Here is a 27,855-nt window from a genome sequence, read left to right as displayed (position 1 = left end):
TTAAGGAAATGCTACAACCAAGTTGTAGACAAATGTCATCGAAGGCATGTGACCTTCCCTGCTTCTGGATAACTGGATCTAGTTCTAAAGGGCTAGACCAAGCTCAGGCTCTTCCCCAGTCTTCAGCCATTGTGATGCACCCACAGAACTCCTCAGAACTCCAGATGGTGAGGACAAGATGCACAGAGAACCAGTTTCTTCAGGATAATTTGGATAATTCATGTGTGTTCCTGAGGCTTTGTGGGGTTAGAGGCAAAGAGGAATTGAATTGCCAGAGAGGTTTGCTGGAAGCAAGCTGACCTGTTTACTGTTGAGATTCTAGGAACCCTGAAACCTGAAATGTTCCCAGCTGGCTGCAAGCCCTGGCTTTCTCCGTTGCTCTGACACTCCTGTGTGGATTCCAGCATCGTCTGAGATTTAATGACAGTGGAACAGGTTGTAGAGAGGTCATTTTATCCATAGCCATCAGACTGGGAGAAAGAAGAAGGTGAATGGACAGGTAAGGGTATACAGGGGAGAGTGTGAAGTAATGCCTTCCCTAAGTCATGCCATTGGCCAGAAGCGTAAAATTCTTGTTTTCGTTTGTTTGTTTTGTTTTTTGAGACAAGCTTCTCTGTAGCTTTGGAGCCTGCCTTGGAACTTACTCTGTAGACCAAGATGGCCTTGAACTCGCAGAGATCCACCTGCCTCTGCCTCTTGCTGGGATCAAAGGTGTGTGCCACCAACGCCTGGTGACCAGAAGCATAAAATTCTTGCTAGGTCTTGTTTACTTTGTGTCATACATTTGTAGTCTTGCATTCTCAGTATGGGGACAGTGGAGGAAATCTTTAGTTCTCCAGGCTTTACCCAGTAGAGTTACCCCGAAGTATCTGTAGGGAAATCAGCCAATGATCACTAGGGGGTGCCAACATCTACAAATGCTCATGACCTTTACATAAAATGATATAGAACCTAAAATATCCTCCATATACTTTAAATCATCCTTAGATTACCTATACGCTTAATTCAATGTGAATGGTATATCAAAAGTAGTTATGTAATGTTTAGCAATAGATTAAAAAAGTGTGTGTATTTGGTTTAAGCACAATTTTGGGAGACTTTTATCCCCTGTTAGTTGAATTCTCAGATGCTAAACCTACAGACCTACAGATATAGAAGGCTGACTATACTTTAAAATGTTTAAAATGTTTTTTTTTTTTTTTTTGGTTTTTGGAGACAGGGTTTCTCTGTATTGTTTTGGAGGCTGTCCTGGAATTCACTCTGTAAACCAGGCTGGCCTCGAACTCACAGAGATCCCCCTGCCTCTGCTGGGATTAAAGGCGTGCGCCACCAACGCTAAATGTTTTAAAATATTTATTTTTTATGTTGATGAGCCTGGGTGAATGCATGTGCACCCCAGTGTGTGCAGGAGCCCGCAGAGTCCAGAAGACGATGTCAGATCTCCTGAAACTGAGATCCTGAGTCGTCATACAGGTGCTGGGAGCTGGATTTGACTCCTCTGAAAGAACAGTCAGAAGTCTTAAATGATGAGCCATTGCTCAATATCTGCTGTACTTATCTTTAATACACAATAAATAAACTTGTCCTCCTTACTGCTGGAGAAACCCAGTTTCCATATCAACAGTTGTCAGGTTCCAGAAACGTCTGCTTTTGTGACCACTAACCCCTGAGATTTCTTCCTGCTGATGAATGCTGTTTGATCTGTTCGATTGTTTTTAGTGTACCCTGTGCTTAGGGCCCTCTACAAACACAAAACAGCCCCTTTCTCTGAGCACAAGGCAACAATTTTGGTTTTGTTGAAAGTTGGACCTGAATTCCAGTACAAAACCCATTTCACCATTGCCTATTAATCAGTCCCTGGGAAGCCGGTGAACACAGACCTTCACAGTTTCCCTAGATCTTTAGTCTCCTTTGGTCCTCCTTTCTGTCACACTCCACCGCTCTGTTTAACTTTGTTGTTCAATCCCCATCCCTGATTTTTAAATTCTCTTTATTTTCCTCCTTACTAAACAATCTTTTTTCATACAATATAACCTGAATACCATTTCCTCTCCCTTTACTCCTTCCAGTTCCTTCCCATCTCTTTTCTCATATGAATTTATTCCATTTCTGTCTCTCATTAGAAAAGAACATACTTCTAGGAGAAAACAATAAAACATAACAAGATGAAGCATTTTTAAGATAAAACAAAACCCATCATATCGAAGCTGACCAAGACAAACCAACAGAAAACTAAAACAGCCCCAAGAGAAGGCACAAGAATCAGAGACCAACTTGTTCACACGTTCAGGATAAAAGCACTGGACCAATGGCTGTCATGTATGCACAGAGGGCCTGGTGCAGAATCGCGTAGACTCTGTGCTTGCTGCTTCAGTCTCTGTGAGTTCCCATGAGCTTTGCTCAGTCGTGGTGGGCCTTGTTCCCCGATTGTCCTCTGTCACCTCTTACACTTTCTGCCTCCTTTTCTGCAGGGTTCCCCGAAGCTCTGAGGGGAGGGATTTGATGGAGGCATCTCATTTAGAACTGTGTACTCCAAGGTCTTTCTCAGCACACGCCTTCTGATATCCTAATGGCTGCCACACTTGGGTGTAGTCAACATCAGTTAGACTATTTCAGTTCAGCTCTCCCTCTTCCCACCACCCAGGGGGGCTTAACTTTTCCCAGCTGGGAAAACAGAGCTGGAAAGCTGTCATTTGCATTAAGGAAATCAACCACAACAGACTGGCTCTCAGTTACACACAAGTGCTTCACACCGACAGAACCTCAACCCCTTGTCCTGTAAATGGCTGATTCTCTGGAGAAAACAAATCAAATTTTGATTTTTTTCTCTACTAATGCTTCCAGTCGACAGGATGCCCATTGCAGATGCCAACTCACACTGAAGAAACATAGCTTTCTCCAGTTCTTCCAGAATTCCCTGCAAACCCTGCAAATACAGCACTCTATTAGGTGAGTTCATATTTGCTTAAGGTTTTTTTTTTTAAAGTTTCTCTTAACTTCACCTCACCTCTCCCTTTCACATTACTCAAAGCTCACTGCATATTTCCTTAAGCACAAATCATGTGCATCTGGATAAATCATGCTATTCCTTGAGAAAGAGGCAGTCCACAGCTGTTATTTTGGTTATAAATTATTATATAATAAGAATGATGAAATTGGTTGGTATGTCTGAGACGAGACTGGGGAGGAGGAGGACCTCTCCTGGAGGGAGAGTTCATTCCCTGGGTGAAAATTAAGGTCCCTGCTGGTTCTGAACTGAGCTATCACCTCCCAACTTAGTGCATATTTTCAGATTTCTGGCTGATGTCACATAGAAACCAGAGGAGCTGACCTACGAGCACTCATGAGTTTGTGTGGGACTGTGCCATTGATATGTTCCTGGCATCTGAGATGGGGACAGATCTTGCTATGAGAACAGGCTAGGATCAGGGAGTCAGAGTCCAGGCAAGGCACTTGCAGCTTTCTGCAAGCTGGCAGAAGATCAAACAAGTCCCTGTGAAACACAGCACAGCCTGTGGGTCTGTCAGGGAACTCTCCCTGGTCAGTCAGGACTCATTTGTTGGATTGTGAATCCTGATTCTTTGTTGAAAATTCCTCTGTTTATTTGTCATAAATAATATATCGAACATTCCAGAATACTTCTGCTGGGCTAACTGTATTAAACAAAGTTTGTTTTTCCATACAGTATCTGGGAGGACTTCACCAGTCATTATGAGGTGTCATGACATTGACATTCTCCAGAAGTACTAACAGGGTCAAACTCTGGCTACCTGGCTGTTTCCTCCTTCTTTTCAAGCAGAAAGCTCTTAGCATTTATAAGTTCAGAACTAAAAAGAGAAGACAGTTCTACACTTAAGACTTATTTCCCAATTTTCAAAAAGGGTCAGGAGTGTGATGATAAAACCAGCCTGCTAGAGCTTTGCATGATTCTGAACCCTACTGTAGGGATGATGCAGCCAGCCTGAGCTTTACAGCCTACTGAGTAGAGCTACCCTGTACCACTGATCAAACAATGTTTCCTACTTTTGTTGTAGGGGACACTAAGAAGCATTTCCCATCACTGGTTATATCATAAACATAGCAAGCGTCCTGCTACATGACAGGCACATCTGTCTGTGTCTGTGAATGACACTTTCAAAAAGCATTTCTGCTAAGCGGCTAAAAAGGACCTGTGTTCTCATGGCTCTGCTATTTGATTCCTGGATCTTCTTGGAAAGCCACCATCCTCCCTAGGCTTCTGTCCCCTTCATTGAAAAACAAGTGGGGTCATCTAAGAATCTAAGCAATAGTGGAGAGGCTACCTTAAATGCCCTTCCCCCCTTAATGAGATTGAGGACCACCTTAAATGCCATCCTAGGGCTTTCATCCTGTAGCTGATGGAAGCAGAATCAGAGACCCACAGAAAAGCACTGAGTCGGACTCCTGGAATCCAGTTATAGAGAGGGAGGAGTAATGAGCAAAGGGGTCAAGACCATACTGGGGAAACCCACAGAAACAGCTGAACTGAGCAAATGGGAACTCATGGTCCCCAGTCTGACATCTGGGGAATCAGCATAGGACTGAACCAGGTTCCCTGATCATGGGTGTCAGTTAGGAGGCCTGGGCAGTCTATGGGGCCTCTGGCAGTGGAGCCAGTATTTATCCTTAGTGCACGAATGGACTTTGGGAGCCCATTCCCCATGGATGGATACTCAGCTTAGATACATGGGGGAGGGCCTAGGCCCTGCCCCAAATGACTTGACAGACTTTGATGATCCCCCATGGAAGGCCTCACCCTCTCTGGGGAGTGGATAGGGCATGGGATGGGGGGGGTTGGTGGTGGGCATGGAGGATGGGAGGAAGAGGGAATTGGGATTGATATGTAAAATAAGATTGTTTCTAATATATATATTCATTCAGGATCCTACTGGTCTTGACATCCCTAGTGTGTGAGCTAGACAAACACAGGACTGTTTGATACTCAAGTGCTGAAGCTCTCCCAGGAAGCTTGTCTTTCCAGGAAGCATTCCGAATGCCTGACTAGCAGTCTTCACCTCTCACATTAGTCTCAGCTCTAGCACAGGCAAGAGCAGCTGAGCCTAGTAACTGTAGATCCAGACTGCCATGGCATTCCCTTGGGAGCAGAACCATTGGGAATAGGCTGAGAACTAAGCAGAGAAGGGACAAGAGAGAAGAGAAATCGGGAAGAAAGTGTAAAGGTAGGGAAAAGGCAGAGACAGGAAATCTCAAAAAATAAGCTGCCAAGTATTTCTTTTAAAATTAAAACAATTTGTTTATGTGTATGACTGTTTTGGCTGCATGTGCATGTATACATGGTTCCCACATGCTCGCAGTTCCTGTAGAAGCCAGAAGAGGATGTTGGATCTCATGGATTCAGGTGGTTGTGAGTGGCCATGTGAGTGCTAGGAACCTAACCTGGGTGGTCTGCCAGAGCTGCAAGTGCTCTTAACAACGAAGCCATCTTTCCACCCCCATGTATTTATTTTACCATTATAGGAAGACAACAAAAGAGAGTTCTGTGTGGCTGCAGAAACTACCCTGAGGAGCTGGGAAATGGCTTAGTTATAAAGTGTAATGGGAAGGCCAGAAAGAGGATCCCTGGGGCTTGCCAGCCAGCTGGTCTATCCAAAGCGGTGAGCCCAGTTTCAGTGAGAGACCCTGTCTGAAAATAAAAGACAGCCAGCAACAGATCAAGACCTGGATTTAATCTCAGGTCTCTACAGGAACGTGTATGTGTCTTCACATACCTGCACAGACATACAAATACAAATATTAAAACACTTCTTTTTAATTAACTAATTTACTTATTTTACATACCAACCAGTTTCCCCTCCCTCCTCTCCTTCCATTCCCTCCCCCACCACTGCCCTTCTCCATCCCTATTCAGAAGGGGTAAGGCCTCCCATGGGAGTCAATAAAACATGGCATATCAAGTTGAGGCAGGACCAGGCTCCTTCCCTTTGCATCAAGGCTGGGCAAGGCATCCCACCATAGGGCATAGGTTCTGAAGAGCCAGCTCATGCATCAGGGGCAGGTCCTGGTCCCACTGCTAGGGGCCCCACAAAATACCAAGCTACACACTATTACCCAGTTACTGTCAGTTATCTGTTTTCAACAAGTGCACATGGTACTGTGATCTTCTGTTTCAGTGCAATTGAAGTCAGGGAGACACCATGTACCACCAGAAGCATAAGATTCCAGAGCATTACTGGTAACACATAGATTAATAGGAATGGGTTAAATTAAATGTAAGAGGTAACTGGTAATAGGCCTGAGCCATTGACCAAAAAAATTATAATTAATATTAAGCCTCAGAGTGGTTACTCAGGAACTGGTGGACAGGAGAGAAATGTCCAGTCACAAGTCCCCCCATGCCTAGTCTATTCTATTTCCCCATTCTAGGGAGACCCATTTTCTTCTAAGTTCTCTGTATCTAAGGATTGTAGGTTGGTTATCATCTCTTTAATAGCTAATATCCACATGTAAGTGAATGGGTTACCTCACGAAGAATGATTTTTTTCTAGTTCCATCCATTTTTCTGTAAATTTCATGATGCCATTTTTTTCATAGCTGAGTAATACTCCATTGTGTAAATGTATCACATTTTGTGCATCCATTCTTCTATTGAGGAACATCTTAGTTGTTTCTAGTTTCTGGCTATTAGTAATAGAGAATGAATGAACATGGTTTGGGTATATGCCCAAGAGTAGTATATCTGGATTTTGAGGTAGATTGATTACCAATTTCTGAGGAACCTCCATATTGATTTTCATAGTGGTTGTATAAATTTGCATCCCCACCGGCAATGGATGGGTATTCTCTTTATTCCACATCCTTGCCAGCATGAGATGTCATTTGTGTTATTATCTTAGCCATTCTGACAGTTGTAAGATGGAATCGCAAAGTAGTTTGCATTTCCCTGATGGCTAAGGATGTTGAACATTTCTTCAAGTGTTTCCCACACACTTGAATTTCCTCTAATTGTGAACTCTCTATTTAGATTTTATATTAAATTACTTGTTTTTTATATCTAGTTTCTTGTGTTCTTTATATATTTTGGTTATTAGCTTTCTATTGGATGTGGAGTTGATGAAAATCTCTTCCCATTCTGTAGGCTGCCACTTGGTGTCCTTTGCTTTATGAATCTTTTCAGTTTTATGAGGTTCCACTTATTAATTGTTGACCTAAGTGCCTGTACTATTGGTGTTCTGTTCAGAAAGTCATTGTTTTTGTGTATGCTCAAGGTTATTCACCACTTTCTCTTCTATCAGGTCCAGTGTATCTGGTTTTATGTTGATGTCTTTGATCCACTTGGACTTGAGGTTACTTCAGGGTGATAAATATGGATCTCTTTCTTCTCCCCTCCTCTTCTCCTCCTCTCTTTTTCTTGGTTCCCTCTCCCCTCCCCCGATGTTTCCAGTCTGCTCAGGAGATCTTGCCTCATTCCACTTCTCTGGGGTATCATGCATCTCTGTTGCGAACCTCCCTGTTTCCCAGACTCATTGACACTGGGATTGTAGACTGACATTCCCCTGATCCATATCTAAAATCAATATATGAGTGAGTACATACCATGTTTGTCTTTTTGTGTCTGGGTTACCTCACTCAGGATGGTTTCCTCTAGTGCCTTTCATTTGCTTGCAAATTTCAAGATTTCATTGTTTTTTTCCACTGAGTAGTACTCCATTGTGTAAATGTACCACATTTTCTCTATCCACTCTTCAGTTGAGGGGCATCTAGGTTGCTTCCAGGATCTAGCTATTACATATAATGCTGCTATGAACATAGTGGAACAGACATCTTTGTTGTATGAATGGGCATCTTTTGGGTATATGCCTAAGAGTGGAATTGCTGGGTCTTGTGGTAGACCGAGTCCCATTTTCCTGAGGAATCTCCATACTGATTTCCATAGTGGATGTACAAGTTGGCACTTCCACCAGCAGTGGAGGAGTGTTCCCCTTTCTCTACATCCTCTCCAGCACAAACTGTCATTGGTGTTTTGATTTTAGCCATTCTGACAGGAGTAAGATGATATCTCAGAGTTGCTTTGATTTGTATTTCCCTAATGTCTAATGATGTTGAGCACGCAGGAAGGTTGAGTCGAGGTAAGAATAGAGGAGAGCAGGATGAGATATACCATAATAGATCGAGTCATTATAGGCTTGAGGAGAGAGCTGACACTAGTGAGATCTCCAGAGATCTACAAGGATAACACCAACTGTCAAATTAAGCAATAGGGGAGAGACTACATTAATAGCCCCTCCTTGATGATAAGGTTGATGACTACCCTATATGCCATCCTAGAACCTTCATCCAGGGACTGCAGGAAGCAGAGACAGATACCCACAGCTAAACACTGACCTGAAAACTCCTGGAACCTAGTGACAGAGATGGAGGAGTGATGAGCAAAGGGGTCAAGACCATGATGGTGAAACCCACAAAGACAGCTGACCGGATAAGGGGGAGCTCTTGAATCCCAGACTGATGGTTGAGAGGCCAACAGGGGACTGATCCAGATTCCATGAATGTAGTGTCAGTGAGGAGGCCACAGAAATCACTGGGGCCTTAGGTAGTAGATCAGTGTTTACCATGGTATATGAATGATCTTTGGGAGCCCATTCCAAATAGAGGGATGCTCTGTCAGCCTGGACATATGGGGAAGGGCCTAGGTCCTTCCCTGGATGAAATGACAGACTCTGGAGATCCCCCCAAGGAGGGCCTCACCCTCCTTGGGTAATGATGTGGGGATTGGGTGGGGGGCTAGAGGGACTTGTAGAGGGACAAGGGAGGAGGAGTGGGAGAGGGAGCTGGGATTGACATGTGAAACATTCATGTTTCTAATTTAAATAAAAACATATTGAGAAAAAATATGGATCTATTTGCCTTCTTCTACATGTAAGCATCTAGTTAGATCAGCACCATTTGTTGAAGATGCTTTCTTTTTTTCATTGTGTATTTCTGGCTTTTTAAAATAAAAAATCAGGTGTCAATAAATGTGTGAACTTATGTCTGGGTCTTCAATACCATTCCATTTATCAACCTGTCTATTTTTATGCCAATACCATGTGGCCTAAAAGCTCTGTAGTACCTTGAGATCAGGGAACCTCCAGAAGTTCTTTTATTGTTCAGGATTGTTTTAGCTATCCTAGATTTTTTTTGTTTTTCCATATGAAGTTGAGAATTGGTCTATAAAGAATTGTGTTGGAATTTTGATGGAGATTACATTGAATTTGTAGATTGCTTTTGGTAGAATGCCATTTTTACTATGTTAATCCTACTGATTCACAAGCATGGGAGATCTTTACATCTTCTGATATCTTCTTCATTTTTTTTTCTTCAAATCCTTGAAGCTTTTGTCATGCGAAAGTCTTTCATTTGCTTGGTTATAGTTACCCCAAGATACTTAATAGTATTTGAGGTCATTGTAAGAGGTGTTTCCTAATTTCTTTTTCTCTTTTGTTTATTCTTCTCTCATCTATTACATCCAGATGGCAGTTCCCCCCTCTCCTCCCAGTCCTTCCCCTCCACCTCCTCTCCCCCTGATCCACTTCTCCTTTCCCTTCAGAAAAGGGCAGTCCTCCCAGGGATATCAGTCAAACCTGGCATACATTGATATCTCGTTTATCATTTGTATATAGGAGAACTATTGATATTCTTGAGTTAATCTTGTATCCAGTCACTTTGTTGAGAGTGTTTATTATCAGTGGGAGTTCCCTAGTAGAATTTTTAAGATCACTTATGTATACTATCATATCATCTGCAAATAAAGATACTTTGACTTCTTCCATTCCAATTTGTATCTCCTTGATCTTCAGTTGTCTTATTGCTCTAGCTTGAACTTTGAGTACTATATTGAATAGATATGGAGAGAGTGGACAATCTTGTTTGTTCCCTATTTTATTGGAATAATTTTGAGTTTCTGTCCATTTAATTTGATGTTGGCTATAGACTTTCTGTAAATTGACCTTATTATGTTTAGGTATGTCCCTTGCATACCTAATCTCTCTAGGACCTTTACCATGAAGAGGTGTTGGATTTTGTCTTCTTTTTGACAAATTATTGGATGACTCCAACAAAGACTTCTAGCATGGTGGAGAGAGTGCCTGAACTGGCCTTTTCCTGTAATCAGAGTGGTAACTATCCTAATTGTCTTCAGAGAACATTTATCCAATAACTGATGGAAGCAGATGCAAAGATCCACAGTCAAGCACTGGATCAAGCTCCGAATGTTCTGTTGAAGAGAGGAAGGATTGTACAAATCAGTGGGGTCAAGGTCATGACAGGGGAACCCATAGAGACAGCTGACCTGACCGACAGTTAGGGAGCCTTGCATGGAACCAATCTAGGCCCTCTGCATATGAGTGACAGTCATATAGCTTGGTCTCTTTGTGGGGCTTCTAGCGGTGGGATCAGGACCTGTTCCTATTGTTGGGCTGGCTTTTGGAAACCCATTTCCCATGCTGGGTTGCCTCTCCCAACCTTGATGAAGAGGAGCTTGGCTCAGCCTCAACTCGATGTTGCCATGCTGTGCTGACTCCCATGGAGGCCTGCCCCTTTCTGATTGGAGACAGAGGAAGAGTGGATAGGGCAGTGGCCTGGGTGGGGTGGGTGGGTGGTGTTAGAAGGAAGGTGGGAGTTAGGGAGAGGAAACAGGAGGAGAAGGGGAAGCGAAACTGTGGTTGGTATGTAAAATAAATGAAAAAATTTAAGAAACAGATGAGCCTTCTTTTCCCCTTTTATTGAAAATAGATTCATTTCTCATAAACTTATCCTGGTTATAGTTACCCCTCCCAGTCCCCCCACTCCTCTCCCTTCTAGATCCACTGCCTTTCTCTCTGTCATTATAAAAGTACAGGCTTTTAAAAGATAACAGCAAAACATAATAAAATATAATATAATGAGATACATGGATTAATTATTTATGATTAAAAGTGAGTCCTGAATACCCTAGAAATCTCCATGAGAAAATCTGATGTACTTCAGTTTTCACTATTTAACCATTGGGCTCCCTCTGATGTTAATGCTTCTGCTGTTAGTCAGGTTTCTATTGAACATCAGAAGTGGTACTGATGAAGTTCCCATCCTGGTTAATTTTTGAGTGAGAGTGATTGGAAAAGATTTTGAAGAAAAAGGAGCTTCAACTCTTCTTGACAACTATATTCAAGAAAATCTTGACAAATGTCATCTTTGTGGCTTAAGTTTTATTCTTTGGTCTCAGCAACTAATGGTTATAGAAGTGATAAAATTTGATGGTAGCTTTTGTTTTAAACTTGAAGTGCCCATAACATTATGATTAAAAAAACTAGCACATGATTACTATGTATAGTTGTGATACAGTGTGTATTGCTAAGAATTACTTGTTGCTGTTGATGGTTCACAACTAAGAAAAACAAAACTGAGTGGCGGCCCCATCATCCACAGTGTGGAATCTCCAATGTGTTTATGTTTCTACCCTGGGGTGAGTAAAGGCCTGGAGAATGCTCTAATTCCTTAACACCATCACTTCTCATCATCCTCAAGGGTGGTCTCTCCATCAGGATACTTTTTTTCCTGTTAGGAACCTTTCTAAGCAACAATTCTGTATTTTGGAAAGGGGAGCAATGGGTTAGCAGAACTTGTTCTTTTGCTATGTAATTTACCCAAGTCTACATGGAAGATCCACAATAAAGATTTTTTGGAGACTAATGAATTGAATAAAATAAAAACAAAAAACCCAAAATGATGCATTGACAGGAAGACAAATGGATGGAAGGGAATCTTTAGATGAAAAGAGATGAAAAATAATTCCAGACTGTGGTGTCCAGGGAGTCACACTTGGGTGGCAACACCATAAACAAAGAACAGATCAGTAAAGAATAGTGACCATTCTTGTTGGGAGGAAAGGAGTTATGACTGACAGAGTCCTTGGTAGGCTTCAAAAGTGACCAGCACAGGTTATTATGTGTCACGAAGTTAATGTGCCTTGTGTGAACACCACCTCTGTCCAAGGTCAGACAAATCCCTTGGAACTACACTTATAGGATATTTGTGAGCCTTTTGGGTGGGTGCTGAGAACCAATCTTTAATCCTTTGGGAAAGTGTCAAGTGCTCCTAACTGCTCAGCTAATTCCCCAGGTCTACATATGTATATTTACCTTAAAATTACTCTTTAAGGTGCCCATTTATTCTTTTTGACTTTTGTTCTCGTGTATTGTTTTATAATAAAATAGTAAAACAAGTCTAGCCCTTTCCTAGAAAGCTATGCTGTCCAGATGTTAGCCCTCTGCATTCTTGCACACTCCATTCTAAGCACGAATGGACCCCAGACAGGCCAGTGCCCTTTCCTCACACCATGACTTTGTGTGATTGCTGCTTTTGGCAGGAATAATTCTTCTAGGTACAAAGCTGACCGGTTGCCCAGGTTGGATGATTTCCTTACAGCACACTCTTCCTTCTTATAATTCTAATTCATTCTGGTATCCATCCTCATGACTCTGTTGCCATTTCTTGGTTGATGCGTTTTGAGTTGCTACCTGTTGATCAAAACTGAAGAATCTTTCTTGCTTTGTTTTTTTAGAGACTCCCACCTTCTTTTAGAGCTTCTGGCTTTGGCATTTTAGACTTTGTTCTTTGGCACTGCTCATTGTCCTCTTGGCAGTCAGAGTTTTAATCTTCTTAGTTGTAACCTCAGGCAATGACACACCATCTGTATTCTTGCCTTCTCCCAGTCTTCTAGCCATTAAGTGGTTAGAAAAGATGATGAATCCAAGTGAGGTTGAGCACCCAGTTTTAATTTCTTGCATCAGAAAAGCAGGGAGGGACTAAGCTCCAGCTCCAAAGAGGCAAGTTCATGGATTTTACTTTTCGTATCCTAAAACTGATAGATAATATTGTATATATGTATTGTGTACAACATTATATCTTGCAGTTTGTAGACATCAAGGAATGACTAACTCTCCGGAATAAACATTCATATCCTCAGGTGATGGGGGAAGTCCTGTGTATATGTCAATAAAGCACTGTTGGCCAATAGGGAAGCAAGATAGGTGGGACTAGGAGTCGAGGAGGACTCTGGGTAGGAGAAACACAGGGAGTCAAGATGTAACCGCCATAGGGATAAGAAGCCCGGAAACTTCTCCAGTAAGAGAAATACTTAGATTAACAATAATGGGGTAAATACTTAAGTCAGAGCTAGCCAGTAATAAACAAGCAAGGCCAACAGCTTCATAATTAATACAGCATCTTGTGTATTATTTGGGGACTACAATGCGGCAGAGCCCAGGCAACTGGTGGGGCGGGGGGGGGGGACCAAGCGGCAGACAAGAAAAAGGCTTCCCTCTACACTCAGGCATTTGTGGTGAGATCACTTTATATCAGCTCCCCTAGTATTTAAAGATAGGGCCTGGATGTTTTCAAAGACCTCATGTCCATGATGTACTCTAAACCTAACATCTACCTAATTGTGTGTGTGTGTGTGTGTGTGTGTGTGTAGCTTCTTTGATTAATTGGTGTCCTTTTCATTGGTATAACCTCAGTTAACAAGAGTTGTCCTATTGGCAATTTACCCCCATCAGGGAGGGAGTCAGTGTCTTAGTCTTTCTCCCAGAAGCCTTGTTGGTGTTATTCCACTTTCACATTTGGATTCTGTTCTGGTTACTTAGGGTCATAAAGCAGTAGCTTTTCTTAGACCATATAAAAGTTTGAGGACACCACATCCTTAAGAGAGAGAATGTCCACTGTCCAGGCTGATGAAATATTTACCTCTATATGCTAAACATCCTATTATACCTCTAATGGTCAATTTTATACTCCTGTCTACTAAGACACTTATAACCTGTTTGGCATTAGCTTATTACAGTTGACATATGGATTTTTATATACTTTACAATAAAAGGACAGATATTTTATGTTTTGTTTCTTAATAATCTGTATTAGTTACATACATAATTACCGTTAGAATTGTTCAAAGGTGCAAAGGTGGTAAGTAATTACATTACTACCCTTATGGACCCTAGAGGATGTGGGTAGTCCATGCAGGGATATGTTTTTATAACACAGACCTAGAAAAAAACTGTTTTGTGCCTTATATTAGATGATCCTCTAGGCTCAGAGGATGAATGTTTTGATTAGCATGCTGCCCTTATTCCATATTGGAGGATTTCTTGATTAAACAGATCAGTGTGTGTGTGTGTGTGTGTGTGTGTGTGTGTGTGTGTGTGAGTAGTAGTAGTAGTAGTAGTAGTAGTAGTAGTAGTAGTTGCAGCATATAATGAATATTTATGTGTGTTGCAGGGAATTTGTGGAGAAAATCTAACAGAAAAATTTAAACTCAGTGTGTGTTCCAGTTTTATTTCTTTTGTGGTGTAATAGCCTGATAAAAAGCAGCTTATAGAGAAAGGTATTTATTTTAGCTTATGATTCCAGATTATATTCTATAATCATGGGGAAATCAAGGCAGGAACTTAAAACAGCTGGTCACATCACATTCACAGTCACAAGCAGACAGAAATGAAGGTGTACAAGTTTTCTTACCTGCTAGCTTGTACTGACCTGGGTGTTTCTACTCTTATACAGACCAAGGTCCCCTGCTTAGGCAATGGAGCCACTCACACCAGACCAGGCTTTACCATCAAATTAGCTTAATCAAGACAGTACTCCAAGACATGCCCACAGAGCAACCCAAGGTAGACCCCTCCTTTAGACTATTTTCCTGGGTGCCTTTAAAGCTAGCCATCATAATATGATTTCAAGGCCACTAACAAGTTCTCTTTATCGCCTTTGGTTAAATAGCTTGTCAGACATTGGTAGGCTTGAAAATCTTTGGGAATGGATACCTTACTTATAATCAGGGTTCTGTAAAACTATAGTTCTGATTCCTGATTTACTGGTTGGGAAAAATTGTTTGTATTTCTGCCCAAAGAATCATATGATTATTATCTATTTAAAGTCTTTCTGGAAAAGAGGTTCCCTCATGTTAACACCATGGCCTTTATTATTCACCAGCAGAAAAAAATCCGTCTTAGGAAAGCCATCTGTTTCAGAGATGTTAAGAGATCATATAAACACCCTGCCCCCAATGTAGATTGACACAACGGTCCTTTTGGTTATTGTCCACTGTTACAGGTCAAGCATGCTTTCCACTAATGTGTAGCAAACCTTACCTTTCTTCTAAACTATGTATGCTTTGTATTTCTTGTCTGATGACTTCAGGGGCAATCACAGGGATTGGGGATGCAAGGGAAGGTCAAAAAGAGATTTTTCTCAACACTCTGACTGTCTTTTAAAGATTGAACCTAGGGTCATGTGGGACATTTGGTCATCGCATTGCTTCAGTTGCTTTCAAACTAGAAAAGGTCACTGTTTCATTTCCAGGACCAAGGAAAGACACCGTCTACATAATCTATCCCTGAGCTCTTCCTTCCTCCGCACCTTCCTTTCTTGCTTCTTCCTGTCTGACAGGCTGTCACTGTATAGTTCAGGCTGGCTTAACTTCAAGATCTTCCTGTCTATATACCCTAAGTGCTGGTAATACAGGTGAGCAGCACCAGGCTTCACTCTGATGCTTTTCAGTTAAGAAACTAAAGGGAAAATGTGCTTGGAATAAGGTGGCAGGGCAGCCGAAGCAGAATGAAAGCAGGAGAGAGCAATGTAGAAACGAGACTTTCCCTCACTCTGGAGAGGACTGAGCCAGGGTTCAGTAAACCCAAGGGATGGTGACCAAGTGGATAATCATAAAGGTAAATAAGTAAATGGACTGCTCCAGAACTGGTAGTCCATGTCCCCATGGCAAGGACTTGCTTTGGCATGAGCATACAAAAAAGAGAGGAAATGGATCTGTGGGGATTTTGCGCTCCCACAGGTGGTCACAAGAGAAAAAAAGAGGGATGCAAAGGGATACAGAATGCCTATCAGCTCCACCTCCACAAACTTGCACAGCATCATGTGAAGCCATTCTATCATCGTCCTCATATTTTTCTCTCCATTAGGCATTAGATCTTCTGGCAAAGTAGACGCGTCGATAGTTGTAGAAGTAGATTTGTAGAAAGCTGTAAAAGATGCTGGCTATATATGTAGTATTGCAAAGTATCAAGAAAAAAATTCCCTAAGGCACCTTATTTAAAAATACTCTAACAGATATTTGAGGGAAAAAGAACCATAGAGAATAAGAAGGACAACTGATTCACAATGAAAACATTCATTTTATACAAAGTTGTTATATTGGAGGTTAAATCCTATTGCTGTGATAGATTTCTAAAAAGAGTCAATAACTAAATAAGAAAGGTTTATTATTTCATTTTACTCATTCAGTCATGCATTCTATTATTTGTAGTTTGTATTCAACACTAATAATTTCCACAACATGAGAAGTTGGTATGCATCAAAGCATATATACACAAACACAGCATCCAATTAAATACATGTATGACATTCAGGTCTGATTCAAGTGTTGACTCTTACACCCAGTAACTTCATATCTGTGGGATCTGGGTGTTCCCATATAGGTTTCTAAAGATGGAGAAAATGACTCTGTTTATCAGTTCTACTATGGACATGTTACACATCATTAACATATGCATCTGTTGTGTGTGAACATCCCAAGAAAACATTTTTTTCAACCAATGTCTATGTTGTTAAAATTTCTGTAAATCAAGAAAGTTGGAAAAAGAATTACAGGAATCAAGCCAATTTTCAGGCTACCAACCAATGTCCAACTATGTAAAAATATGCACTGATAATTCAAATTGTTCCAATATGGCTATTATGATCCACGTGTTGTCTTTCATGTAAAAACACATACAGAAAGAATAGAAGAGACTTTGTAAATTTCATGTGAAGTAGCCTCTGTTTTTCAAGTCCCAAATGCTTGATTGTCAGTTGGCTTTTGAATGTCAAGATCTGTATTTTTACTTTCATTGAAGAACATATTTTAAGTTATGAAAATACTCTACATAAATATACATAAGAAACATTTTGAAATTACCTGAGGTCAATATAATTCTACTCTCTCAAACCAGTTTGTGAAGTAAGACTTATTCATGATGGTTGGATATAGGGTTGGTTTCCAATTCATTATTTCCTGGTACATGTCAATTCCTATATAAATGTCAAGTGTGATGTCAAAATAAAGCCTCAAAGGGAGTGAACAAAGGGAACAGTGATAGCTTAAGTTTAATGGTGTGAAACTTTATTTAGAGATTATTATACTACATTTGTGATGGTTAAACAATACATCGAGGATTTATAATAAACACCAGGTAGTTTCTTCTAGTGTATACATGAATAGAATCATGTGAGACTCTTTTTTTTTTGAGACAGGGTTTCTCTGTATTGCTTTGGAGACTGTCCTGGAACTCGCTTTGTAGACCAAGCTGACCTTGCCTGCCTCTGCCTCTCCAGTGCTGGGAATAAAGGCGTGCACCACCAATGCCCTGCAGGAGATTTTTTAAAAAACATTTCCTGTCTTATAGCTTTACAGGTTGATTGAACCAAGTGAAAACTGTATCTCCATTCCACATCCCATCCTTATCTCCAAAGAAAGCCTATGCCTGGTTCAAGATAGTTTTAATAGTCCACATTTCTTCAGCCATGTTTACATGTAAACGTTCGATTTTCTTCTTCTTCATCTGGTATATAAAACTCAGGCAGACTTCATATTGCAATCATCATACGTCAAACCCTTCATATGTCCTTCAAACCAATCAAAATTGAAATTTGCAGTGTTTTCTGTTTGAACATAACAATGTGTGGTAATACCAGATTTGATACAGACCTGTTTCTTCCTGGTAGCACTAGACTTATAGTTGCCATTGGGGTGTGTCTAGAAGGTATGAAAATAGAGGCATTTCCTTTCTTCAGTCTCTAACAGTAGGCATATAGAAGGCAGAGGGAGACTAAAATGAACCAGGCTATTGGCTGTAGGGGTTTGCCCCTGCTAGGTGATAGCATTAGTTGGTTCTGGTCAGCAGATGTATCCTGAAAGAGTTCTTTGAATGTGGCAAAACATGTTTATTTGGGGTAAATCTGTGTGGCTGGGATAACTGTAAGAAGGAGCAACCCAAGGCTCATCTTGTGTACATCACTTTGCCCATGTCTGCTTCATAGGTGTCTATTGTGTCATAGGATTTCTATTGCTGTGAAGAGACACCACGACCATGGCAACTCTTACAAAAAGCAGTTAATTGTGGTGGCTTACAGTTCGGAGGTTTAGTCCATTATCATGGCAGGACATGGTAGCGTGTAGGCAGACATGGTGCTGGAGAAATAGCTGAGAGTCCTATATCTTGATCTGCAGGCAATAGGAAATTAACTGAACTAGGCATAGCTTGAACACAGGAGACCTTAAAGTCTGCCCCCACAGTGATACACTTCCTCCAGTAGGGCCACACCTTCTAATAGTGCCATCCCCTATGAGCTTATGGGGGTCAATTACATTCAAACTACTACATTCCACCCAATGACCCTCATAAGCTTTTAACCATGGCTTTCAGAGTTTCCATGGAGAAGTCAGGTATAATTCTGATAGGTCTGCCTTTATATGTTACTTGGCCTTTTTCCTTAGCTGCTCTTAATATTCTTTCTTTATTCTGTATACTTGGGGTCTGTGATTATTGTGGCGAGGGGACTTTCTTTTTGTGATCCACTCTATTTGGTCTTCTATAAGCTTCTTGTACCTTCATTTCTTAAAGTTGGGAAAGTTTTCTATGATTTTGTTCAATATGTTTTCTGCCCCTTTGAGGTGGTTTTCTTCTCCTTCTTCTATACAAATTATTCTTAGGTTTGGTCTTTTCATGGTGGCCCATATTTCCTGGATGTTTTGTGTTAAGGATTTGTTGGACTTAAGATTTTCTTTGGTCGATGAATCCATTTCTCCTAGTGTGTCTTCAACACTCGAGATTCTCTCTTCCATCTCTTGTATTCTGTTGGTAATGCTTGTATTGGTAGTACCTGACCGTTTGCCCAGCTTTTCTCTTTCCTGCCTTTCTTTAGATTGTGGGTTTTTTTTTAATTGTCTCTATTTCAGTTTTCAACTCTTGCACTGTTTTCATTGTTTATTGCAATTTTCGGTTTATCTTTTAGTCCACTTGTTGCCTTTTATGAATTTTTTGGTTTGTTCTTTCTTTCATTTCTTGCATTTTTTGGTTTGCTTTTTCTTCCATTTCTTGCATTTTTTTGGTTTGCTTTTTCTTACAGTTCTTGTATTTTTTGCTTTGTTTCTTCTTCCATTTCCTACCTTTTTTGTTTTGTTTCTTCTTCAATTTCTTGCATTTTTTGCTTTGTTTCTTCTTCCATTTCCTGCCTTTTTTGGTTTTGTTTCTTCTTCCATTTCTTGCTTTGTTTTTTCTTCCATTTCTTGGTTTGTTTTTTCTTCCATATCTCGCATTTTTTGCTTTGTTTTTTTCATCCATTTCTTTGAGGGATTTTCCTATATCCTCTTTTAGGGCCTCTATCATTTTCATGAAAGTGGTTTTAAGGTCATTCTCTTCTGCTTCATTTGCATTGGAATGTTGGAGTCTTGCTGGTATGGAGTCTCTAGAATCTGGTGTTGTCATATTTGTTTTTCTGTTGCTGAGTGTGTTTTTGTGTTGTCTCTTTCCCATCTCTTCTTCTAGTGGGTGCAGAAAGAGCCCCTTACTGATCTGGTAGTTAGGGGACCAGAGTACCCTTTTGGTGGGTGCTAGCAAGTCCAATAATCTGGTAGTTATTCTATTCCTTGTCCTCGTTCTGGTCCCATGGGGGGAGAAGAAGATCAGGAATCTGGGGTGCTTAGCCTCTCACCTGGTCCCCTGGACCCTTTGCTGGATCCGCTGATTTCCTGGTATCGTTTGTGGGAGAGAAGACCTGGAGTCTGGGGTGTTTGGCTCCTGCTGGGATTGGAAGATCTGTGCAGTTCCCAGGCAATCCCCAGGCACTGGAACACAGGCCTCGATGCAGCCATGCGGCCTCTGTTTTACCTGGTCCCCTGGTCTCCCTGGATCCACTGGTTTCCTAGTCTCGTTGGTGGGAGAGAAGTCCTGGAGTCTGGGATGCTTGGCTCCTGCTGGGATTGGAAGCTCTGTGCAGTTCCCAGGCAATCCCCAGGCACTGGAACACAGGCCCAGACGCAGGGTCTGTTTTACCTGGTCCTGCCGGAACAGCTCGGTATTCTTTTCTGTTCTACACTTTATTTGCAAGTACATTGCTAATCTCAGTTAACTATCTTTAAGAAAGTAATCAAAGATTCATTCTAGGAAATAGACAAGCCAATATGAATGTACACTAGGTTTTTATATTCCTTATTTTACCCATGCATTTCCTTGCCCTCTGTGTGTCAGTCTCTCAGGACTAAGGCTTTCCACTGTGAATATCTGCACCATTGATCATTCAGTGTCTTATAACTTCTTTTTCTTTTTAAGAGAACATGACAGTTGCTCCATATAAGATATATGGTACTGGTGATCCTAACTACTCTTCATCTCTGTCTTGTCATGTTCATCTTTCCTTTCCAGCCTCGTGTTCCTCAACATGCATGTGGATGAGTATACAACAGCAGAGAAAAACTACATCCTTGATTGTAAAGTTCATTTTCAGTCTAGAAAACATTCTAAACAACATTGCAAATTCATGTAAAGCTTTCATAAGTTCAGAGAATGAATATATGACTGCATTTAGAAAAGAGAACCATCATTGCTACAGGTAAGGGTAGACTACAGTTTCAGAAGATGAAGGGATTGAGTGGCATATCTGTTCAGGACCTTCTGGCTTTTAGAGCCTCCAATGAGAAGCCAGGTGTAATTCTAATGCGTCTGCCTTTATATGTTACTTGCTTGTTTTTCCTTACAGCTTTTAGCAGTCTTTCTTTGTCCTGTATGTTTAGTGTTTTGATTATCATGTGGTGAGGAAGCTTTCTTTAGTGTTTTGATTATCATGTGGTGAGGAAGCTTTCTTTAGTGTTTTGATTATCATATGGTGAGGAAGCTTTCTTTTCTGGTCCAATCTATTTGGTGTCCTGTATGCTTCTTGTACCTTTATAGGCATTATCTTCTTTAAGTTAGGATTTTTTTCTATGGTTTTGTTGAAAGTATTTTCTGGGCCTTTGATCTAGGATTCTTCTTCTTCTGTTGCTATTATTCTTAGGTTTCGCCTTTTCATAGTGTCCCAGATTCCCTGGATGTTTTGTGTCAGGAGATTTTTAGACTTAACATTTTTTTTTTACTGATATACCCATTACTTCTATAGAATTTTCAATGCCTTAGATTCTCTCTTCCAACTCTTACATTTTGTTGGTGAAGGTTTCCTCTGTCATTCCTGTTCTCAGTCCTTCATTTCCAGAGCTTCCTCAGTCTATATTTTCTTTATTGCTTGTATGTTCATTTCCAGATCTTGGACAGTTTTATTCATTTCCTTTAGCTGATTGTTCTTCCTGGATTTCTTTAAGAGATTTCTTTATTTCTTCTTTAAGAACTTCTGTCAACTTCATATAGTTGATTTTAAGGTCTTTTTCTTGTAGTTAATCTATGCTAGAATATTCAGGGCCTGCTGTGGTAGGATATCTGGACTCTAGTAGAGACACATTGCCCTGGCAGCTATTGTGTTCCTACGCTAGCACCTGGCATCTGGGTTTGAGGATGATTGTAGGTCTAGGTGACGATTTCTATTGTGTTCCTATGCTAGCACCTGGCATCTGGGTTTGAGGATGATTGTAGGTCTAGGTGATGATTTCTATTGTGTTCCTACGCTAGCACCTGGCATCTGGGTTTGAGGATGATTATAGGTCTAGGTGATGATTTCTGAGTTTGTCTTTGTTGGATAGGTGTTTTGTTCCTTGGTTTCTGTTTCCACTATGAATTTTCAGAGTGTGATGTCTGTGTGTCGCCTGTTCTATAGGCTTGCTCAGCTGATGTGCTCACAGGTACTGCCTGCTGATGTTGGAGGCTGGGATACAGGGATACTTGGAGTTAGGTAGGTTAGGAGAGGATGGTCTGTGTGATCCTCAGGAGATGTGGGTGGGGAGGTGGGGAGGTGGGGAGGTTGAGCATGGGTGGGGAGGAAGGCTGCAGCTGTTGATTATTTGTGGTGCCAAGGATGAGATGAGGGACTGGATCTAGGGGAACAGAGTGATTTTTTTCCATATTTTTTATTTAACTTTTTACACATGTCACTTTCAGTTCCCTCTCCCTCCCCTCCTCCCCCACCCCCAATCCTCCCAACACCTCATTCCCACTCCATCCACCCTTTGCTCCCCAGGGAGGGCAAGGGCTTCCATGAGGGATTTTCAGAGTCTGTCACATCATCCAGGGAAGGGCCTATGTTCTTCCCCATGTGTCTAGGCTGAATGAGCATCCCTCCACATGGTATGGGTTCCCAGAGTCCTTCTGTATGACAGGAATAAATACTGCTCTATTCTCTAAGGTCCCACAGATTGCCAAGGCCTCCACTCTGTCACCCAGGTTCAGTGGGAGGGATGTCTGGATCAGTCCCATGCTGTCCCCTCAGTCATCAGTCTGGGGTCCATCTGTTCCCCCTTGTTTAGGTCAGCTGCCTCTGTGGGTTTCACCAGCCCGGTCTTGATTCCTTTGGTCAACACTCTTCTTTGCTACTGGGTTCCAGGAGTTCAATTCGGTTCACAGATGTAGGTGTCTGCCTCTGCCTCCATCAGCCACTGGATGAGAGTTCTAGGATGGCATATGAGGTAGTCATCATTATCATTATCATGGGAGGGCATTTAAGGTAGCCTTAATGCCAGTTGGTGTCATTCTTGTAGATCTGTGAAGATTTCACTAGTGTCAGATCTCTCCTCCAACTTTTATGGCTCCCTCTTTTATGGTATCTCCCATCTTTTTCTCCTCTATTCTTACCCTGGCTCAATATTCCTGCTCTCCCATGTCCTCCTCTCCCCTCCTCTTTCCTCCCTCTCTTTCTCCCATCTCCTTCTGCCCTCCTCTGCTCCCCCCAACCCAATTAGGAGATCACATTCCCTAACCCTTCTCCAGGTTACCATGCATATCTCTCTTAGAGTCCTCCCTGCACCCCGGACTTTCTGGCGGTGGGATTGTGGGCTGGCAATGCCCTGCACCATGTCTAAAATACATATATGAGTGAGTACATACCATGTTTGCTTTTTTGTGACTGGGTTACCTACTCAGGATGGTTTCTTCTAGTGCCATCCATTTACCTGCGAATTTCAAGATTCCATTATTTTTTTTTCCCACTGAGTAGTACTCCATTGTGTAAATGTACAACATTTTCTCTATCCACTCTTCAGTTGAGGGGCATCTAGGTTCTTTCCAGGTTCTGGCTATTATAAATAATGCTGCTATGAACATAGTTGAGCAGATGTCCTTATTGTATGAGGGTACATCTTTTTGGTATATGCCTAAGAGTGGAATTGCTGGATCTTGTGGTAGACTGATTTCCATGTTTCTGAGGAATAGCCATACTGATCTCCAAAGTGGCTGCACAAGTTGGCATTCCCACCAGCAGTGGAGGAGTATACCCTTTTTCCACATTCTCTCCAGCATAAACTGTCATTTGTGTTTTTGATTTTAGCCATTCTGATGGGAGTGAGATGACACCTCAGAGTTGTTTTGATTTGCATTTTCCTAATGGCTAAAGATGTTGAGCACTTTCTCAAGTGTCTCTTGGCCAGTTTGGACTCCTCTATTGAGAATTCTCTATTTAGTTCTGTACCCCATTTTTTAATTGGATCCTTTGGTGTTTTGGAGACTTGCTTCTTGAGTTCTTTGTAAATTTTGGAGATAAGCCCTCTGTCAGATGTGGGGTTTGTGAATATCTTTTCCCATTCTGTGGACTGTCATTTTGTTTTGTTGACTGTGTCCTTTGCCCTGCAGAAGCTCCTCAGTTTCAGGAGGTCCCATTTATTAATTGCTGACCTCAGTGTCTGTGCTACTGGTGTTATGTTCAGGAAATGGTCTCCTGTACCAATTCATTCAAGGGTACTTCCCACTTTCTCCTCTAAGAGATTCAGTGTGGCTGGATTGATGTTGAGGTCTTTGATCTATTTGGACTTAAGTTTTGTGCCTGGTGATAGACATGGATCTATCTGTTGTCTTTACATGCCAGCATCCAGTTATGCCAGTACTATTTGTTGAAGATGCTTTCTTTTTTCCATTGTATAGTTTTAGCTTCTTTGTCAAAGATCAGGTGTTCAAAGGTGTGTGGGTTGATATCAAGGTCTTCAATTTGATTCCATTGTCTACCATCTGCTTTTGTGCTAATATCAAGCTGTTTTCAGGACTACAGCTCTATAATAGAGCTTGAAGTCAGGGATGGTGATGCCTCTGGAAGTTCCTTTATTGTACAGGGTTGCCTTGGCTATCCTGGGTCTTTTGTTTTTCCATATAAAGTTGAGGATTGTCCTTTAGAGGTCAGTGAAAAATTGTGCTGGGATTTTTATAGGGATTGCATTGAATCTGTAGACTGCTTTTGGTAAGATTGCCATATTTACTATGTTGATCCTACCTATCCAAGAGCATGAGAGATCTTTCCATTTTCTGATATCTTCTTTAATTTCTTTCTTTAAAGACTCAAAGTTCTTGTTATACAGGTCTTTCACCTGTTTGGTTAGAGTTACCCCAAGATATTTTATGGTGTTTGTGGCTATTGTAAAGAGTGATGTTTCTCTGATTTCTTTCTCATCCCCTTTATTGTCTATATATAGTAGGGCTACTGATTTTTTTGAGTTAATTTTGTATCCTGCCACTTTGCTGAAGGTGTTTATCAGCTGTAGGAGTTTCCTGGTAGAATTCTTTGGGTCACTTACATAGACTATCATACTGTCTGCAAATAGTGAAAGTTTGACTTCTTCCTTTCCAATTTTTATCAACTTGATCTCTTTTTGTTATCTTATTGCTCTAGCTAGAACATCAAGTACAATATTGAAGAGATATGGAGAGAATGAACATCCTTGTCTTGTTCCTGATTATAGAAGAATCGCCTTTAGTTTCCCTCCATTTAGTTTGATGCTGGCTGTTGGTTTGCTGTATATAGCTTTTATTATATTTGGCTATGTTCCTGTTATCCCAGATCTCTCCAAGACTTTTATCATGAAGGGGTGTTGGATTTTGTCAAAGGCTTTTTCAGCATCTAGTGAGATGATCATGTGGTTTTTCTTTTTAAGATTGTTTATATGGTGGATTACATTGGTGTATTTTGGTATGTTGAACTATCCCTGCATCCCTGGGATGACGCCTACTTGATCATGGTGTATGATTTTTCTTGATTTGATTTGCCAGTATTTTTTGAATATTTTTGCATCAATGTTCATGAGGGAGATTGGTCTGCAATTCCCTATCTTGGTTGTGTCTTTGTGTGGTTTGGCTACTAATGTAATTGTAGCATCATAAAAAGAATTTGGCAGTAATCCTTCTGATTCTATTGTGTGGAACAATTTGAATTGGTATTAGGTCTTCCTTGAATTTTTGGTAGAATTCCACACTGAAACCATCTGGCCCTCGAATTTTCTTTGTTGGAAGACTTTTTATGGCTGCTTCTATTTCTTTATGGGATATAGGTCTGTTTAAATTGTTTATCTCTTTTTGATTTAATTTTGGTAAGTGATATCTCTCCAGAAAATCATCCATTTCCTTTAGATTTTCCAATTTAGTGGAGTACAGATTTTCAAAGTATGACCTGATAATTTTTTGGATTTCCCCAGTGTCTGTTGTTATGTCCCCTTTTTCATTTCTGATTTTGTTAATTAGCATACTCTCTCTCTGTCTTTTAGTTAGGTTTGATAAAGGTTTGTCTATCTTGTTGATTTTCTTAAAGAACCAACTCTTTGTTTCATTGATTCTTTGTATTGTTTTCTTTGTTTCTACTTTATTGATTTCAGCTCTCAATTTGATTATTTCCTGCCATGTACTCCTCCTGGGTGAGTTTGCTTCTTTTTGTTCTAGAGCTTTCAGGTGTTCTGCTAATTCTCTAGTGTGGTAATTCTCCAGTTTCTTCATGTGGGCACTTAGTGCTATGAATTTTACTCTTAGAACTGCTTTCAAAGTATCCCAAAGGTTTGGGTATGTTGTGCCTTCGTTTTCATTGAATTCTAGGAAGTTTTTTATTTCTTTCTTATTTCTTCCTTTACCCAAGGGTGATGCAATTGGGTATTGTTCAATTTCCATGAGTTTGTGAGGTTTCTGCAATTTGTGTTGACATGGAATTCTAATTTTAAGCTGTGGTGGTCCTAAAGGATACAGGGGTTTACTCAAATTTTTTTATCTGTTGAATTTTGCTTTACTGCCAAGTATGTGGTCAATTTTAGAGAAGGTTCTGTGTGGTGCTGAGAAGAAGGGATATTCTTTTTTGTTTGGGTGGAATGTTCTATAGATGTCTGTTAAACCAAATTGGGTGATAACCTTTGTTAGTTCCATTGTTTCTTTGTAAGTTTCTGTCTGGTGGACCTGTCCAGTGGTGAGAGTGGGGTGTTGAAGTCTCCCACTATAAGTGTGTGGGGTTTAATGTGAGATTTGAGTTCTAGTAATGTTTCTTCTATGAACATGGGTGTCTTTATATTTGGGGCATATATGTTCAGAATTGAGACTTCTTCCTGATGGATTTTTCCTATGATGAATATGAAATGACCTTCCTCATCTCTTTTGATTAAATTTAGTTGAAGTCTATTTTGTTAGATATTAGGATAGCTATACCTGCTTGCTTCTTACGTCCATTTGATTGGAAAGTCTTTTCCCAACCCTTAACCTTGAGGTAGCATCTGTCTTTGAAATTGAGGTGTGTTTCTTGTATGCAGCAGAAGGATGGATTCTGTCTTCATATCCATTTTGTTAGCCTGTGTCTTTTTACAGGTGAGTTAAGACCATTGATATTCAGGGATATTAATGATCATTGATTGTTGGTTCTTGTTTGCTTTGGATCCATTTTTGGTGGTGGTTTTATGTGTGAGTTTTTCTCCTATTTCTGATTTCTGGTAAACTTAGATTATCTATTGCCCTTGTTATTTTGAGTGTAGTTAACTTCCTTGGGTTGGAGCTTTCCTTCTAGAACTTTCTGTAGGGCTAGATTTGTGGATATGTATCGCATAAATCTGGTTTTGTCATGGAATATCTTGTTTTCTCTATCTATAGTGATTGAGAGTTTTGCTGGGGATAGTAGTCTGGGCTGGAATCTCTGGTCTCTTAGTGTTTGCAGAACATTTATCCAGGACCTTCTGACTTTCATAGTTTCCATGGAGAAGTCAGGTATAATTCTAATAGATTTGCCTTTATATATTATTTGGCCTTTTTCCTTTGCTGCTTTTAATATTCGTTCTTTATTCTTTATGTTTGGTGTTTTGATTATTGCCCCAGTATTACAGAGAAACTTCAGGTGACTCTGTCAATCCTAGTGTTTAATTATTATCCTTCTGTGGTCTTTGATAGAGTTGAAGGCAGATAGTTATAATTATAGTTTTCCTTAGTTATGATAAAACATAAGCTACATATAGAACTTTGGACTCACAAGGATGGGATGGATAATATTTTCTTTAAATTTTGCTAAATGTTGATAGACAAAATATTGTAACTATGTTCTTACTTGTTAACTGTTCTGTTATATATAATTTGACTATGTTAAAGTTAAGACCTTTTTTTGTTTAGACAGAAAAGAGGAGATGTTGGGGAAGTCCTGTGTAGATGTCAATAAAGCACTGTTGGCCAATAGGGAAGCAAGATAGGTAGGACTAGGAGTCGAGGAGGACTCTGGGTAGGAGAAACACAGGGAGTCAAGATGTAACCGCCATAGGGATAAGAAGCCCGGAAACTTCTCTGGTAAGAGAAATACTTAGATTAACAATTATGGGATAAATACTTAAGTCAGAGCTAGCCAGTAAGAAACAAGCAAGGCCAACAGCTTCATAATTAATACAGCGTCTTGTGTGTTATTTGG

The 27,855-nt window shown here is 40.6% G+C and overlaps 1 long non-coding RNA gene across 2 annotated transcripts in view; it reads left to right on the top strand.

Annotated features, from left to right (window-relative positions):
• Positions 1 to 27,855, top strand: part of LOC121142846 — a 197,320-nt gene that overhangs the window by 54,819 nt on the left and 114,646 nt on the right. For both annotated transcript variants that reach the window (XR_005879955.1, XR_005879956.1), the window contains exons 4-6: positions 323 to 499; positions 2,124 to 2,379; positions 2,845 to 2,949. This is a non-coding gene — a long non-coding RNA (uncharacterized LOC121142846). The remainder of the gene's footprint in view (positions 1 to 322; positions 500 to 2,123; positions 2,380 to 2,844; positions 2,950 to 27,855) is intronic.

This window comes from Mesocricetus auratus, unplaced genomic scaffold (genome assembly GCF_017639785.1).
Source record: "Mesocricetus auratus isolate SY011 unplaced genomic scaffold, BCM_Maur_2.0 Super-Scaffold_100010, whole genome shotgun sequence".
NCBI lineage: Eukaryota > Metazoa > Chordata > Mammalia > Rodentia > Cricetidae > Mesocricetus > Mesocricetus auratus.
This window is presented reverse-complemented; position numbering and strand designations above follow the sequence as displayed.